Source organism: Prinia subflava, chromosome 2 (genome assembly GCF_021018805.1).
Source record: "Prinia subflava isolate CZ2003 ecotype Zambia chromosome 2, Cam_Psub_1.2, whole genome shotgun sequence".
NCBI classification, from domain to species: domain Eukaryota; kingdom Metazoa; phylum Chordata; class Aves; order Passeriformes; family Cisticolidae; genus Prinia; species Prinia subflava.
The window spans coordinates 89,663,694-89,682,017 of NC_086248.1; the positions used below are offsets into that span (position 1 = coordinate 89,663,694).

The window sequence follows — 18,324 nt, forward strand, 5'->3', positions numbered from 1 at the left end:
CTAGGTTGACAGTGCTTCCTAGTTAAGTTATTCTTTATCCATTTCTATGAAGTATTTGTTGAAACACAGGATGGAGATTTTGTTTTCTGAAATGAAGCAGAATCTTGGGCAGATGTTTGGGTTATTAATATCATGCAAATAAAGGAGATTTTTTTTCTCTAAACATATTCTCCCTCACCCATCCTACAGCTAAGGGACTTTACAGAGGAACTGCCAACTCAGGCTGCTGAGTTCATACCCACACAAGGGCTCCTGCCCAGAAGCTGTCAGGATGGGACTACAGTCAAGGTAAAGACACGCTGCTGAACTTCAGCTGTTCCTTGGAGATGTGGTGCCATATGGAACTCACAGGCAGGGTGTGTGCTGGCACCAAGGGAGTTTCTGTCCTAGCAGTAAAGCAGAGGGCATGCTGCCAGCCACCTTCCCCTCATGCAGCCAGAGAAGGGGCAGAGAGGGGTCCATTTCTCAGCTGAACAGCTCAGAGATGAGATCAAACCCCTCAACAGGGGAACAGGTTGCAAATGTACACACGAGTGGCACACTTTAAAGTCGGACACAGGTGATTATCCTTGCGATACCAAAGTGAGTATGCCCTTCTCTGCATGTGTGTATGGGCAGTCATTCTGTGGTTAGCTTCAGCTTGGACCCCACAACTTAAAGGCAGGGGAGGCACAGTAGTGTGCAAAGCCATGACATCAACAAAACCCAAGCACAGCCCCTGCCAAGTGCTGCACTGCTCCTAAAACGTCAGCAGTGACACAGCACAGCTCCGACTGGTGCTCCAGACAGCTGCCCTGCCAACTACTCAGGCATGGAGCAATGAAGAGACCTTGAGTGTGCCTGTCTGGCCTTCAGGGAAGTGGGGAATCCCAGTCTGAGATCTGAGAATGTTCCTATGCCTTGTAAGAATTCCACTGTGATTGTTTGTTTATCTTTTTTGAGGAGAACAGGTTTAACATTTCTCTTGTAGTCACACAAAGGTGAGTAGGCCTCTAAAAAGTTGTGTTCTACCAATACAGAAAACCAGAAACTGTCAGCAGTTCTGAAGACCCATTTTGTCTAGTTTTGGAGCCTAGCTGACAAGAGCACAAATTCCTGTGTCTCAAGGAACCTGTGCCAGAGAGCAGCCCTGGAACCAAGGGTGTTTTCAATTAGGTGGGTTTTTTTCTCTTTCTACCCAATTCTAGTACTGCTGAAAAAAGGAAATGTGCAGGCCTTTGTATGTAAGGCTATCAAGAAGCTGGGGATATCCCACTTCATTTCTTTTAAACTCTTTTGTTAAGCACCATGCAGGATACTGAATTGTGGTGTTTTCCTCTTCCAGACAGGAAAGACAACTGGATAGGGTGCCTTAGAGACCAAAAATTCTTTACCACAGCCCTAGATGCCAGGGGAGATCATAACCACATACTTTCCAGACCAGTGTCAGACATTACAGTGTGAGATTTAGGAATGAGATCCTGGGGAAACCCAGGATCAAAGTTATAAAATAAAAAAATAAAATAGTACAAGCACTCAAAAGCAGTAAAAAATTAGGTAAAGCAAATGAAAATTTAAAATTTAAAGAGTTGTGATGTATCTAAACAGTGGGGAGAAAAAGTGTAACACAAACAACAAATGCAAGTAAACTGAGGTGGGAATGAACTCCTGTGTTCCTACTTTCATGCGAACAGCACAGCATGGAGAACACAGAGTAGATGCTACAGGTAAAAAACTAAAAAAATAATTTTCTGAACAGCAACTCTTGAATGTTTTTGCCCAAGATGTGAACACAAGAACATAACCAACTGGATCAGTGATTCAATCACTGGCAGTAAATTCATGACTTCTGAACACTTGGTTTGGTAACATTGTCTTATTGCCTACTTCTCATGGCTGGTTTGCAAGTTACAGATCATGGGACTGACAAAAAATGAAGCATCAGAAGTTTCACAGGTGAGTAGGTGGTTTTCAGTATTCACCATCTGACTATGAAACACAAAGAGACCAAAGCTAGAGTTCCAGATCAAAGACACAAGAAAACGTCTAACTGGGGAATTTTTTCATCAAAGTCACACAGACATGGAATTAAAATGAGTAATTAATAATCCAAGCTACGATTAGTAAACCAAATTCTAGACATACATCCCAGAGAGCTGTTCAGCTTTGCTTTAGAACCACTAGAGATAAATAGTCTTTTCTAGATCATGAGTCATCTTCAAAGATGCTGTCAAGTTTAGATTTGATGAATTTCATTCCATCTTACTTTTTAACCTCTGACTGCAAAAAGATCCCAACTAACCTGCTTTGAAATTGATACCTATCTTTAAAAAATCTAAAATTTCACAGGATAGATTCCACCTGTAAGGCAAGGCCCATTATGGTGTGCAGAAGTTTACTCTAAATATCAACACATTTGACAGCTTCAGCTATTTCATGGAAGCTCAGTTAATCTAGCTTTTGGTAGACTTCAGTGAAATGTCTTTTAACCCAGAAAAGCTCAGCTCTGGAAAAAAGCTCTATAACAGTTACGTAACAATGTTTTTGACTTCAGTCCTTGAAAAATAAGGACCATGACAATCATAAAAATGTGATCATCTTCTGTTAGCCTTTCTTTCTCTAATAGGGTTTGGGTATTCTGCACAGGCAGATTCATACATCTTTTGAGAAATCCATCATGCATACCCCAATGACTTGAGGTGGTAGAATTTATGATGTGCACTGTGGGTAAATATTTTCCCCTCTAATTTCTCATTACTTATTCTCTTTTAGCAGAGATGAGTAACCCAGTACGTCCAAAATTTGGAAGTTTATCTTTTTTTAAACTGCATTTTTATACTTCTCAACACACATAATAGTGAGAAAGGTCTGGATGAAATGTGAATGAAATCTTTGACTGCATATTCAAACAATATATTTGGATGCTAATTTTATTAAAGCAATAATTCTAAACTCAAGTGACAAGTTTTGAAGAAGTGCAGTATGCCTACAGATACAATTAGCAGTGCCAAATAAAGAGGAAGCTCAACTACAGAATGTGAAAATAAGTCCTAACAAATTTTTTTACCAAATTCTTCCCATCTTTTCCTAAAAAGTCACATGTAGTGCAGGGGACTGTGTACTTGCTACCTGTGTAGTATAACCAGCAGCCTCAAAATTTTCCTCTTCCTCTAAAAGCGCTTTAAGCGACAGAATGAAGTTAACTTCCAACTGATACAAGAGCAGATCCTCTGTGACTTCAGTGTGAATTTGTGACTGTAATTCATCAGTCTCAGCACATGTACCATAATTAGGATGAGGTTTCTGAAAGCAAAAATTGGAGGAAGATATGCCATGAAACACTGCCCAAACATCACTGACTACATCCTGCATGTAACAAAGATTTATTGTCCCTAGGAGAGAACACCTTTTGACCAGATGATGTTCCAGACTCTGCCTCACACTCTGAAATTTTTAATTCTTCATTTACACAATGTGCTTCCCTTTCCCAGTTGAAGCTAAGAGAACATTTATTTGGAGCAATTCCAACTGATTCAATTTGAAGAGCAATAACATATGCCAAAAGATTAGGACAGTACGAGAGAGAGCTTGAGATCCTTGTTGGAAGAACAACTATTATTAAAAATAACACAAGATACTGAAACGAAAAGACTTCTTCCAAACTCTAAGCTGACAGGGAAAAGCACAAGATTCCAAACTGCAGAGAGATTAGACAAGTATTTAAAAGAAATGCGAATAAGTCTCAAGTGAGCTTGGGTAAAGACAGTGCCCAGTACCTGAAGATGGTCTAACACTTGGTGTATTATAAGCCTTCCTTTTCTAGTCCAAAAGTTCAGGATTTGGGAGACTTTATCTAACTTTAGTAGTGCATGTTATTGCATTACTGGGAGTGGGGGAAAGGATATGTGAGGAACAAGGGAGGGACCAGCAGGGTAATTCCACACCCATATTTCATTGGAAAAAAATACTGAAAAAGAAGGCTCTATGCAACTTGCTTGGCAGGTAACATAGCAGCTGGCTTGCTTTGTTTAAATAAAAAGTTTTGCTAATGTTGCATCTGATTTAGAATTTAAAGAGGCTAAAGATTTTCCAGTACTATGCTTTTATTCTGCTGAATGATTTGAAACACAAAAAGAGGAACTGCTTCAAATATTTATTCACTGTCCACTCAATTTTTTAGAAAACGAAGATCTAAAAGCGTATCTGGCAGCCTGTTTCTGTGCAGGAACACTCAAGTACTTGTCATCTGGCATAACCAAGCAAAATAAAGCTGAGTCCCTTCTACTTTTTATTCCTGCAGAGGATTAAATTCAGAGATCTACCAAAATGTCTTTCAACTATTGGCTCACATATTCATGAATAACGAGAAAACCTAAATCAGTACTTAACATGTAATTCTGTGCTGCATCTTCAAGAGCAGCATGTTAGCAACTACAATAGCAAAGAGACAAGAGTCATTCCATAAATTGATTCTGATATATGGCATACAAAGTTTTGGAGGGTTTTAGAAGGGTTTTTTCTATTATTTAGTTTTGGGAACATAAGCTCAGTCTAGTTTTAGGTTGCAATTTTGAAAGATAATTAAGATTGCAGGCAATTTCAATATTTTTCACAGTAAACCATAGACTGCAAATTTATGTTAAGAAAAATATTTCAAATATTTGCAACAGCAAGAAGAAATTCAACATAATTTTAAAATAAGATACTAAACAACGATAATTTAGGTATCATGCTGGACCTAGAGATGTGTGCTGAAACCCTACTTTTGCTCTGATTAGCACCCAAAACTCATGAAGACTGTGAGCACCAAGAACAGGCCTTGACTGGATGATGAAGTACAGCAGAAGAGAAAATGAGCCTTGCTAGGGTCCTGCTTTTTCAGTGGGTCAGGAGACAGAACAACTCTCTGCAAGTGTAACCCAATTCTTCCTCGCTATATCCTGGCAAACTTCTGCAATGTACAAGTGACTTTACATCCCAAAGAGGCTTCCCACTGGCTGCAAGAACTTGGTTTGGGAAAATGGGCACAGATTTAGGTCATGATTCATTTTTTAACCTTTTCTTGCACATGTGGCATGGAACTCATAAGCAGCTTGCAAGCCTCGTGATTGTCAGTAGCCCTCACATAACCTGACTTCTAACAGTGACAGCAGGAGCCTCTGCAATGGGTACTCAGTAGCCTCATATAATAAGCAGAATTGTCTAAAACTCTAAGAAATACAGAATTTAGGGATTATTTTAGCCATTATTGAAGAAGCCAAATACTAGAAGTATGAAACTCTAAGGAAAATAGCATAATTATTCACAGTCTAGCCTCCTTTATGTGCACCTTATTGAAAAAATATGTTAAAGCTTTGCAACATTTTTTTCCTAAAATTTAGAATAGTAAATAAAGAATGAAACTGGTGCTAAATATGCAGTTACATTTTTATTCATATATCCTAAGTGCAAATATCATATATCCATATCTGCAAATTTTCTAGAAAATGCAACATTCATTTGAGTCTTTAAGGTTTTATTTACCACAGACAAACTTTAAGTTCATCACTTCAAATGCTGGCATATGAAAACTGAACTGTTTTAAACACGCAGAATATTGTGAAGTATTTCTTTTTTATATTTTCTTTTTGTTCTTTCTCAAGCAATTAAGACAGGTTGGAGATTTCAACACTGTTTTTCAAAGATTCATTTTTAGCACTATCAACATTTTAGTTTCAAGTTTCAATTGGTCCATTATGCTATGGAAACAGTATAATTTTGGTTTTACATTATGTAAATTATAATACAAAATTCAGAAAGAAATGGTCTCAACAGAAGAAAAAAAATTAAATACACACATTCCTATTAACATTCCAATTCTGAAGAATCTGCATATCTCACTGTAATGTGTAATGATTGGGAAGAAACACAGACCTGATTTTGAATGGGAAATTGGAAGTAGGGCATGGGCAATACAAATGCTTTCAAATCATTCATCCAATTACATTTACATAACCAAAGTGAGATAAATGAAAACTAGATACTTTGGAGATATTCACATAGCTCATAAAAGGAGTAAATGCATGTATTCCCTTCATGGTGCACTGGACATAGTTGAAAAAAAAGTCAGTGGTTTGATTAGTAAGAAGTTACACATACCAAAATAATTCAAACAATTATCTCTTGGCTTTAAACTCTTATATAGTTGTATAATTTCAGAAAATGTTACTACAATAATGCTTTTTATATGCAGCTGTCTCTGACAGACCCTAATATATATTGAGGCAATGTACAGTTGAGAAAATTACCATGCGCTAATTTGAAATGTTAGCACCTCAGCTGAAGTGCTGTGCCTGCCTTAAGTTTTGAATTGTCCACAGTGAAGCAATCAGAGTATTTTAAAGCTTTTCTACAATTAGATCTAAAGTTCTTAATTTTGTTTTGAGCTGACATCAAGTTTCTTGTCATAAACACCAAACTCCTGTGAGAAATGGGAATCAGAGTGGCTGGAATATCGTAATGGACTGTGCATTGGATGTGTTTTGAAACCTGGATTCACCTCCCAGTGCTCTTGGACTACCTTCAGCAAGTTTCTTCACCTTCCTGCACCTCACTGTGTTCTTTTCCTAGTTGTTTGGGGTTTTTTTTTGTTTGTTGTTGTTGTTGTTGTTGGGTTTTGTTTGTTTGTTTGTTGTTTTTTGGGGGGTTGGGGGGGTTTTTGGGGGTTTTGTTGTTGGTTTGGGTTTTTGTTTTTTTTTTTGGGGGGGGGGTTGGGGTTGGTTTTGTTTTGGTTTTTTTTCTATTACCATTGTATATTCAAGGCAGAGACCATTTCATGTAATGTGTTTGGGCACTTCTACAGGGTGACACCACTCCAAATTCAAGACTTAAGATGCTGCTGTAGCATTAATCAGAATGCAAAAACAAAAGCTTGAGATGTTTTCTGAATGTCACTGTTTCCAACCTGAAGTGTCTGGTACTTTGAATAGTACTATCCAATAAATCATTGTTGCAAAGACTAAATATTGTTAATCCCTAATCAAAATATTTTTTCAATTTATTAACATGAAATTTACACAGGAAGCAATTTTAAATACTTACTAATTATTTACTTGTTTACTTACCATGATCTTATGAACCATTATGAGAAATTAATGGTGTGAGCTGAACTGATACTAAAAAAGTTTTAAAGCATTTCTGTTTTCTGTAGGCTTTTTTTAAAAAATGTCTTCATCAGCAGCAGTGACTTTTTTGAGTGAAGGAGGGAGAGAACTGCATTTGCTTACCAAAATCTGCTAATATGGTTATCACTTCTGAATTAGTTGTCTCAGCATATATTTTAAACCAGAAAGCAGAGAAACATTCAAACAAGACACATTCATGTCTTCATGTTTGAAACATCAAACAAGAAACAGTCTCCTCAAAGTAAGAGCTGTAATCTCTCTCTCATCTCATTTCCTGTCTTTCTGGTTTTTAATCAAAATATATGAAGTCATTGCTTAAAATGAGTATTCAGTCAGAATATTGCAGAACAGGTAGAATATAGATGTTTAGCAGTAGAAGACAAGCATGACAGAGGTTCAATCCCACTGATCTCATTCCTTATTAGAGCCAATGGATTACAATCAGATGATATTCAAGGCATCTCATATAAAGACTATAAACTACATATAGCCCCTCTATATGCTCCCCTGCAGTACAAATTGGCTTTTCTTTTACATAAATATCTAATTATCCTCCCAAGTGTTGAATGCTCCTACAATCTCAGCAGAAACACAGGCACATAGTTCAGGGTGCAGCTGAAACAGCATTAGAGTGCTCTGCATGTGCCCCACCACATCTTAAGGACACCAAATTGCAAACATCTTCCTATAAATACATACACACACACACACACAAAAAGCAAGGAAAACATTTCCCTCTTCTGATTAAATGTATTTCTGATATTTGTATCATACAAATGCCAAAGCATGGATTTTAAATGTGAACACTCCTAATTAATACTGAGTAATTGCAACTCCCAAGCTGACAACAGTTAATATTTATTTCTTTAACCAATCTAAATATTTTATCTCAAGTCAGTTTTAATGTTCCCTGTCACCCTGCCTCTTTGAGAATAGGAAAGCTATATGATCCTCATGAGGCAGACACGGTTTTACCCCTTGTAGGAGAACACCCTGTATAAGCACTCCTAGGGAAGACTGGCAGTGCTCTTTCAACATGTCTTGCTTTCACAAGATCTCAAGTTGATACCTGTGGTAGGTTGACATTGCCTGTACACCTGCTGCCCACCACTCTACCATTTCCCTCCTCAGCTAGGCAGGGCAGGGAAAACACAATGAAAGGCTCGTGAATTGAAATAAGAACAGGGAGAGATCACTGACCAGTTACTGTCATAGGCAGAACAGGTGAGACATAGGGTAATTAGTTTAATTTATTACCAGTCACCTCAGACTAGGGACACTGAGGAACTGAGCTATCCTTATACCTCTGTCTGGTTGAAGTTGCACAGATTTTTATCCCCTGCTTCTTGACTCTGTTATCCCAGAGGCATTGCCACTGTCACTGATGGCCTTGGCCAGTGGTCGCTTCATCTTGGAGCCAGCCGGCACTGACTCTGTTGGGGAGAAGCTTCTGGAAACTTCTCATAGAAGCCATCCCTGTAGCCCACCTGCTACACAAATCAACCTGGCCACACAAATCAAATACACCAGTTTATGTACTATTACAGGAGGTAACACAATTTTTGTTACTGCACAAGTATCAAACTGCTTTTTCCCACTGACCAGCTTCATAGAAGTGACAGTCTGCAAATGTGGTGCTCCCATTTTTCCAAAAGAGATGGGCTTCTCAACAAGACTAGGCATTTTTAAAAGCAGAATGCCTCTAGGGAATACCCTAGGGATAGACCTCAGAAAGGTATGCCATATTGCATAACAGAAGTTGTTCTCTACATGAAACAGTGTTACAACACCGTATCAAGTAAGAGAACAGAACTTCAGTTTCTTTACAGAAAAATGAAAGACAGCAAGTCAATCGCACTTTCATTTTCCTACAGTGCTACAGGTAACTGATAAATTTGCACAAGAAGTAAATATAGATAGGTATAAATATTTCTTCTGCATGGAGCCATCCACTCAAATGATTAGGAAAAAAACTTCAGTAGCTGTAGCTGTGTAAATAAAGTGTAATACATCTACTATAAATGCATTTGTATTGCATTTTCCAACTTGTTTTTCTACTTGCAATCACAACATTACCTGAGCCAACTTTTTGTATTTAATGTGCCCTTAGTACCCAGCACTCTAGCTCAGATTACTTCCTAAAATCTCTTATAATTCACAAGGCACACAAGGTCAGAAATTCCAGATATTGAACCACTGCCATCTGAAGATTTCCCAGCTGTGAGGGTTAGCTCGTTTTCCTACCATGAACATCTTCAGTTATCAGATTGCTTTTTCCATGTTTCCATTTTCACTCAGTAAATAAAAATTACATGGATCTCTGTTTTGATGAGGAAAAAATATGAACTGAAGATCTCATGTCAGAAATTCAGTAGTTCAAATAAGACTGTTTTCCTTCCATCTCCCTACTCTTAATGCTTATTCCTCTTTTCCCCTGTGTTCATTAAACTGTCCTGTCTTTGGTAATATGGATCAAAGTCCACTCAGAATTACAAAACCCTAATGCAAAATGATCTACAAAGAATTTCATAATGCTGCTTAATTTGCCCATCTTTAGGGTAAGTTGCCCAAGATACAGAGATACCATTCGCATATCAGCTTTCCTAATGACTGGAACTCAGTTCTTAGATTAGTCCATCAGAAAGAATACTCATCAACGCTAATTTAATCAGGTGTGTCTAAACAGTTTCAAGTCAATGGAGAGAAAAACATTCAGCAGCAAAGCCTAATCTGACTGCTGAGTCCCTGTGTGGAGGACAAATGCCCTCTCCTCGACCGAGTATAGAGGGAGCTGATGGAGATCATCCTTAGTGAGCTAATGTCAGCATTCACAAAGAGCTCTTTCAGGTTTATCTGCTCACCTCTATTTTCCTTTTCTCATGCTTTACCATCAAAGGACAAAACTGCTGCCAAAACTCAGGCCCCAGAGGAATCTTTGAATAGTCTCCATACCTCCAGAGTGTATACATTTAGCCATTCTGAAATTCAGATGCATGGAAATGTCACATTCCATACATCCAAATCTCACTACAGTGGAGTGGCCTAGGAGATCAAAATCAAACTATAACTAAAAGCTTTGATATAAACACAAAATTTCCAAAGCAAGCTGAAATCTGAGCACCTGGGAAAAAAAAAATCACATGCACATTTTTTGTTGTGCAGGTGAAAAGCACAGAACTTTATGAGATATTAACAGAGGTCCATACTGTTGGACATTATGTGCATGTATGCCACTAAAAATTAGGATGTGCCTGTGGGTATTGACCATATTTAGCCGTGCAAGTGTGCTCAAAATCACATTCAGTGACGTGAAAACAGTGTCACTGCATATGTATTTATGACTTTAAGGTGGATTCCTGCATTTTATAAATTTCTGAAGCAACTAAAGAGTTGAGAAAGGAAGCTGATGCTGGGATGTCAATCATAGATAGTATTATCCCGGGCATCTGTATGGTTGTGCAGGAAGAGGCAGGGTCCTGACAGCAAGCAGCAGTGTCACTTCTTTCCAGAACACAATCATTGGGAGCGGGCACAGGGAATGTACCAAAAATACAGACAAGACGTGCAGAGAAACAAAAAACTCCACAAAGAATGGACACTAACAACTATGTAATAAAAGATTACTCTCCAGGCTTCGTTACTTCCTTGGTTCCTCTGATATTCGAGAGCTGTGGCCGAGTTTCTCAGGTATCGTGGGCATGATATGCTCACGGATACCATTTGAGCTATTCCAGACTAGGCCAAACTAGGCCTCAGGCCTGGGCCTAGTAGGCCGCGGAACGTTCCGAGTACGTAGTAGCAGATAACCTTATCTCCTGCTAGGTATGTGTTAAGGTATGGCCACTCGCAGCATGGAGGTAATGGCACTAGATCTCCGTAGCCACCTTAATCCTAGATTGCTTACATACTTCTGTATGCTCACTGCCTATCACAATGCACCTGCTACTGTAAACTATCTGCTCTGTACTTAACCGGCCATCTCGCGGAATAAAGCGGAGTTCGTGCTGGAAACCATACTGGTTTAGTCTCACATTACTCTAGTCCCCAGTCTTTCCAGGGTTCAACAACAGTGGCGCCCGAAACTTAGAGACAGAGCCCTGGATTTTAATGAAATATAGAGCTTTGATGCTGTGTATTAATTAGCTTCAATGCTGTTAATTAATTAGCTTAAATGCTGGAAGCCCTCGCTTGATTTTGGACGTGTGTGTGTCGCTTGCGATCTACTGTCCGGAATTCCGAGGCAGGCTGGGGAGCGTCGGCTGATTGGATTGAATAGAAGGCGACAGTGCCACCTGCTGTCAGTGGAAAGAAGGTAAGAGCAGCGGCGCGGATGGATTCACTCACGGAACGCGACTATATAGCTGCCACGCAGCTATTAGCGTCCATTGTCTCGAAACGGGGCGAAAAGATCAGAGATTCTGATATAAATCAGCTGGCCCAATGGGCTAAAAAGAAAGGAAAGTTACAGCAGCCCTCGCTTTTGTTTAGCGAGACAGAATGGAAGGAGATCGGAGATTTACTGTGGGACTCGGTAGTTTCACAGGGAAAAGACGCAAAACTCTGTTCGGAGTTAGGCGTCACGTGGAAGAAAATTATAAATACGCTACAAACCTTTGCCGCGGAGCGCAGAGCTGCCCAAGCCGCGATTTCCGCATTGGAGAGAACGGCCCCTTGCTCTCCTGAACCGGAGACCGTTCCTTCCCAAGCGGAAGAGCGGAAAAAAGTATCCAGAGTTGCGAGATTTTTCGGAATTAATTCCACGCATCCGGTGAAAGGGAATGCGGCCCCCCTCTGTTCCTCCCTCCGTGACGTGGTAGACGTAGCCAGCCATGCGGTTGAGACACCGAGCGAGAGGCCGGAAGTGTCCTTGCCGCGGTTCGGCGAGAATGGCGTGGGGGAGGAGACGAGCCAGCCGCCAGACCCGAGGGGCGTGGCGAAAGAGGAGGCAGGCGGGACCGGCAGCGGCGCAGGGCGGGCACAAGTGACGCAGCAAGGAGGCGGACTCGGAGGCGGTGCCACCAGCGGAGCGGAGCCAAACCCCTCCCCACCGGAACAGGAGCTGACGTCAGCTGCCCACATGACAAAAACAAAAACAGAGAACATGGCGGCGCCCATGACCGGATCGGACAACGCGAATTCGATTCAACCTGAGATCCCTGCGCCCCCACAGCCTGCATCAGTGGGACCCGCCACCCATCCACGAGCGTCTCACTGTCCTCTGCCAGAATCTGACTCGGAGGAGGAAGCTTTGGAATCGGATAACAGCTGTGCAACGCAAATGCCGGAAAAGCCGCAGAGGTCAACGGAGCTGCAGCAAATTATAGCAGAGCTTGCTAAGCTCTCTAACCGGCAAAGTCAGCTGGAACAAAGGACATTTGAATTATCCAAAACTTTCCCGCAGAAACCATGTACCATACAACCTCTGTCATCATTACAGAGCCAGCAGGCGTTGCCATCCAATGCCCAGCAGATGGCGCTGACTGCCAACCAAACTGATCCGCTGCTGAACCGCTGGGCTGAAGTTAAAAAACATGCCATCCTCGATAAGGACTTTGACGCAGCCAATGTTATAGCGTGCCCGGTGGTGATTGAGCAGAACGTTGCCAGATGGCAACCGCATGAATGGAAAGTACTGCAATCTGCAAAGCAGACAGTTAGTCAGTATGGAATTCGTGCGGAAGCTTCCAAAAGTATTATACAATACATCTTCACTGCTGACCTCTTGTGCCCTGCTGACAGTTCTAACATTGCAGCACTTCTGCTCACGCCATCTCAGTTTCTCATTTTTGAAAGAGAGTGGAGACGCCTGGCAACCGAGGAAGCCAACAGGCATCAAATAGTGGGAGATCCATTTTATGGGATTCAGCCGGACATGCTGACGGGCCAAGGAGCCTATGCCACGACGAATGTACAGCTGACTTTTCCCATCGAAATCCATCAACTCTCCCAGTCACTAGCCTACAGAGCTTTGCTGTTGGTGCCAGACAAAAAGAAGCCTCCATCCTATGCCAACGTCAAACAGGGAGCCACCGAATCGTTTGCTCAATTTATTGATCGTCTTTCTACAGCATTGAGGGATGCCCCAGATCTGCCTGACGAGGTGCGAGACCACCTGTTTCGTTCTCTGGCATTTGAGAACGCCAACGCACGCATGAAAACCATCCTGGCCTCCCTCCCTCAAGGCTGTGGCGTGGACGAAATGTTGGTGAGAGCAGCAAGAGCAGAACAGTCCAACCAAACAGCAGCTTTCACAGCGGCAATGCAGAATGCAATGCAGCAACAGGGACATGTTATCGCAGCTGCATTGACGGGAAAGCCCTTTAACCGTTTTACTAACAAAAAATCAGCGGCAAAGTCCCAGTGCATCCGCTGTGGTGAAATGGGTCATTTCAGGCGGACCTGCCAAAAGCCTGTTTGGTGTCAACACTGCAATGTGGACACTCATGCCACAGAGGTCTGCAGGAAACAGGGAAACTTCACGGCCAGCGCGCCGAGGCAGCGCGCCAAGACACAAATCAATGCCTCAACACACCAGACCCCAAAAAAGACTCATTGAGACGGACCAGACCTGCTGCGTGGAGAAGTGTTGGTGTGGACATAACAGCAGCAGAAGAAGTCACCTTGCAAGATAAGGAAGTCACTCTGATCCCGACTGATGTCTCTGAACCCATCTATAATACAGTTTCCTCAGCTGGAGGTTTGATATTAGGAGGAGCCTCCACGAGCAAACAGGGTATTATGGTGGTGCCAGGAGTCATCAATGCTAATTACACTGGACAATTAAAAGTAATGGTTTATGCCCTGCAGCCTCCTGTGACGATCCCAAAGGGGAGCAAGATTGCTCAGATCATCCCCTTTGAGAACATCCTGCCACGTCGTCAGTCCCAAAAGCAGCCTGCGGAAGCCGAAGGCGGAGCTGAGAGCTTTGGCTCTATGGGACACAGTGTTTTCCTTACAGTGGATTTACACGAGCGGCCACGGATTGCAGTGAAACTGCAACGAGGCGATGAAATTATCGGCATCGAACCACTTCCAGACACCGGCGCAGACATATCTTTAATTAACAAATTACATTGGCCTTCTCATTGGCCTTTGACATCCCCCTATACCCGCGTTGTGGGTGTAGGAGGCCTGACTGTTCCCTCAATAAGTGCGGATCCTATTCGGATCATCTTTGAAGATGGACAAGTGGTTGTGGCTCATCTATATGTTGTGCCAATGCATCAAGAGATTCTAGGACTCCTAGGTAGAGATGTGCTTTCCCAAATAGGGATGGTTTTGACTACTGACCGGCATTTTCCTTAGTGGCCACTGCAGAGCAGCCACCCATTTTAAAAATCACCTGGTTGACGGATACCCCTGTGTGGGTTGAGCAGTGGCCAATGACAGAGAAGAGGCTGCGAATTACCAAGCAATTGGTGCAGGAACAATTAGAAGCAGGTCACATTCGACCCTCAGTGAGTCCATGGAACACACCGATTTTTGTCATCCCTAAAAAATCAGGGAAATGGAGACTGCTACATGACCTTCGTAAGGTTAATGAGCAGATGCAAGCGATGGGTGCTTTGCAACCAGGCTTGCCAGCACCGACCATGATTCCGCAAGGGTGGGACATTGTGATCATCGATTTGAAGGATTGTTTTTTCACGATCCCACTCCACCCTCAAGATACTCAGCGCTTTGCCTTCACTGTGCCATCTGTTAACAGAGCAGCGCCAGCACAACGGTATGAATGGGTAACTCTTCCTCAGGGAAGTCGTACCTCGCCTACCATGTGCCAGATATTCGTCAGTTGGGCTTTGCAGCCGATTCGTCAGCGTTTTTCCAATGCAATGATTTATCACTACGTCGATGACATCCTTGTTGCTACTAAGGAGCCTCTGCCCACAGAGGACTTGGACTGGCTGATCACGCAATTAAAACATCGTGGTCTGACTGTGGCCCCGGAAAAAATACAACGATCAGCCCCGTGGAAGTACTTAGGATGGCTGATCACGAGTGCACAAGTCCGGCCACAGAAAATTACTTTACATACCAACATTTCAACGTTATATGATGCTCAGAGACTTTTTGGAGACCTGCAATGGGTTCGTCCCATTGTAGGAATCACCAATGAGGACTTGCAACCGTTTCTATCATGGCTACACGGTAATGATGCCAGTAGCCTTCGACAATGTACCCCTGAACAGCAACAAGCCTTAGTTAAGGTGTCAGAGAAGCTGCAACGGGGTTGGAGCATTCGCCGCATAGAACACCTGCCACTGTCACTGTTCCTCTCCAACGCAGATGCCTGTCCGTTTGCCATCATCTTTCAATGGCAAAAGAAAAAGGGGGAACACCAGTCTGGATTAAAATCGACAGCTGGGGTGATTGAATGGGTGTTCTTGCCGGTGCAGCCAAAGAGTCGTGTTATGACAAGAACAGAAGCCCTTGCCGCGCTCATCAGGAAAGGGAGAGATAGGATCTTAGAGATCGATGGGGAAGAACCGGCAGATATCAGTGTTCCGATCAGAAATGAAGATCTGGACTGGAAACTGAGACATTCTGTGGAGCTGCAAGAAGCATTGTTGGGTTTTACAGGTGTGGTTCACAACCGACAGCCAAAAGGTCCGATGTGGACTCTGATTGCACGCCATCAGTGGCTGGAGAAGCCTTTGTGTTCCATGACACCTGTGGACGGCAGAACAGTTTATACGGATGCCGGCCGAAAGACACAAAGAGCTGTGTGTGTGTGGAAACAGCAAGGAGAATGGAAGCAGCATTTAATCCACAGTGAAGCCGGAGACAGCTTGCAGACCATGGAGCTGGGAGCAGTGTGTTGGGCTTTGCAAACCTGGAATAAGGAACCTCTTAATGTGGTGTCAGATTCTTTGTATGTGGTTGGAGTGGTACAAAGAATCGAAGATGCACTCATTAAGACCACTCAGAATCAGCGCCTCGGAGAACTATTTCTGCGACTGAGGAGCATACTCAGACAGCGTCAGCATGCCTTTTGCGTGATGCACATTCGTAGTCATCAGTGCAACAATGGTTTGGGAGAAGGCAATGCACGGGCAGATGCTGCAGTCAGTTGCGTTGCCCATGTCCCTCCTGAAAGCAAATTTGTCAGAGCTCGCAACAGCCACGAGAACTTCCATCAGAATGCTAGAGCTTTGCGTCGTCAATTTCAAATATCTATGAACGATGCACAGGGGATTGTGCGTGCCTGCCCTCAATGCAGTCATCACGGGCCAGGTCTTGGCCTAGGCACGAATCCTCGAGGAATGAAAGCCCTGGAACTGTGGCAAATGGATGTAACACACATCCCAGAGTTTGGAAGGTTGAAATATGTTCATGTCACTATTGACACCTACTCCAAATTCATTTGGGCCACAGCACAAACTGGGGAAAGAGCTCTGCACGTTGAGAGACATTTGACTGTTTGCTTTTCAGTGATGGGAGTGCCTGCAGAAATCAAAACTGACAATGGTCCAGCTTATGCGGGACAACGAGTTGCTAGGTTTCTGCAAAAGTGGGGAGTCAAACATACTACCGGGATTCCTCACTCTCCTACTGGCCAAGCCATTGTGGAACGGGCTCATCGGACGCTGAAAGAGTATCTCGCAAAGCAGAAGCAAGGCAATGACCTAGATGTGACCAATCGTTTATCTAAAGTACTGTTCACTTTAAATTACTTATGCCTAGCAGAAGGGCGAGAAGAGCCTGCGGTTGTCATCCACCACCAGGCTGTGAAAGAAGGGAGACCACAAGCAATTCCAGGACTTTACGTATATCATAAGGACATGCGAACGGGTGAATGGCAGGGACCCAGTCCAGTCTTGTTTAATGGTCGCGGTTATATGTGTGTTTCTGCAGGAGAAGCAGGACCTGTCTGGGTGCCGAGTCGCTTTACCCGTGCGTGTCCACAAGAAAAGATACCAACCGGCGGTGACACTCACAGAGACAGCGACGACTTACCTGAAGCACCTCAAGAAGACGCGGAGAGTGCTGAAAATTGACTGTTTTAATACTATATCATTGCACTGTTATTGTGTGACACTTAGAGGCACGATAAGTTATTGGTTAGGGTTTTAGGTTGATAGCCTGTGTGCTACACTGTGTGCTTTTCACAATGGGTGAAATGTTAAGCATGAGGGTGTTGGTTTTAATCAGTGTGGTAGTAAAAATAAGAGCAGGGATGTTTGACATTGACACAAGGGAGAACATGTGGGTTACTTGGGCCAAACAAACTAAACAGGATTCCTTTTGTTTATCTCTAGCGACGCCATCCAATCCTTTTAGAACCTGCTTGATTGGAGTTCCACTGACCTCCATGGCAGAGTTCAAGTCTTTAACTCCTGTCAGGATTGACCCAAAAGGTGATTTAGGGCCACAAGCTGCTGCCATAGCGCGAAACCTTCGAGCGGCTGGTCCAGAACCTCAGGAGCTTGATCTTTTAGGTTCTGTGCCAGGAAACTATTGTCTTGTTTTTGGGCGCTTTGCAGTGAATTCTAGTCTATTAATCATAGATGAGCAGCAATTGAAAGGCCACGCTACGTGGCTGTCCCCTCATTCACCATTGTATTACAATTACTCTGAGTATTGTGATAGTTGGGTCAGATCTGTCACGCAATTGACAACAGCTGCTAAGAGATTGCCACCAGGAATCTTTTTAGTTTGCGGAGATAGAGCGTGGTCCACAGTACCTCAAAACAGTGTCGGAGGACCGTGTTATTTTGGCAAACTAACTCTGTTCGCACCTAGCATTCACCAGGTTCTAGGCTTGCCAAGGAAGGCTCAACGAGTCAAGCGCAGTATGTCTCAGCTAGGTCCCAACTGCAAAGATCACGTTACCCTATGGCAGCCTCCAGCCGTGATCTCAGCATCCATTTTTGCCCCAGGAGTTGCTTCAGCACAAGCCCTCACACAACTGAAACATTTAGCCTGCTGGACAGGAAAACAGATTAACATAACGACGAAGTTGTTGAGTGAGCTTGCTGAAGATGTTAGTGGCATTCGCCATTCAGTGCTCCAGAACCGAGCCGCGATTGACTTCCTTCTTTTGGCTCAGGGGCATGGATGCGAAGAGTTTGAAGGCATGTGCTGCATGAATTTATCAGACCACTCACGGTCGATACATCAACAGTTAGCGCAGTTGAGGGACAACATGAAACATCTTGTAGTTGAGAACACTCCGTTTGAC

General features: G+C 42.9%; 1 protein-coding gene across 3 annotated transcripts in view; it reads right to left on the reverse strand.

The window, feature by feature from the left end:
- The window catches only part of SMYD3 (SET and MYND domain containing 3), a 394,207-nt gene that overhangs the window by 126,100 nt on the left and 249,783 nt on the right, over positions 1-18,324 (reverse strand). The window lies entirely within an intron of this gene.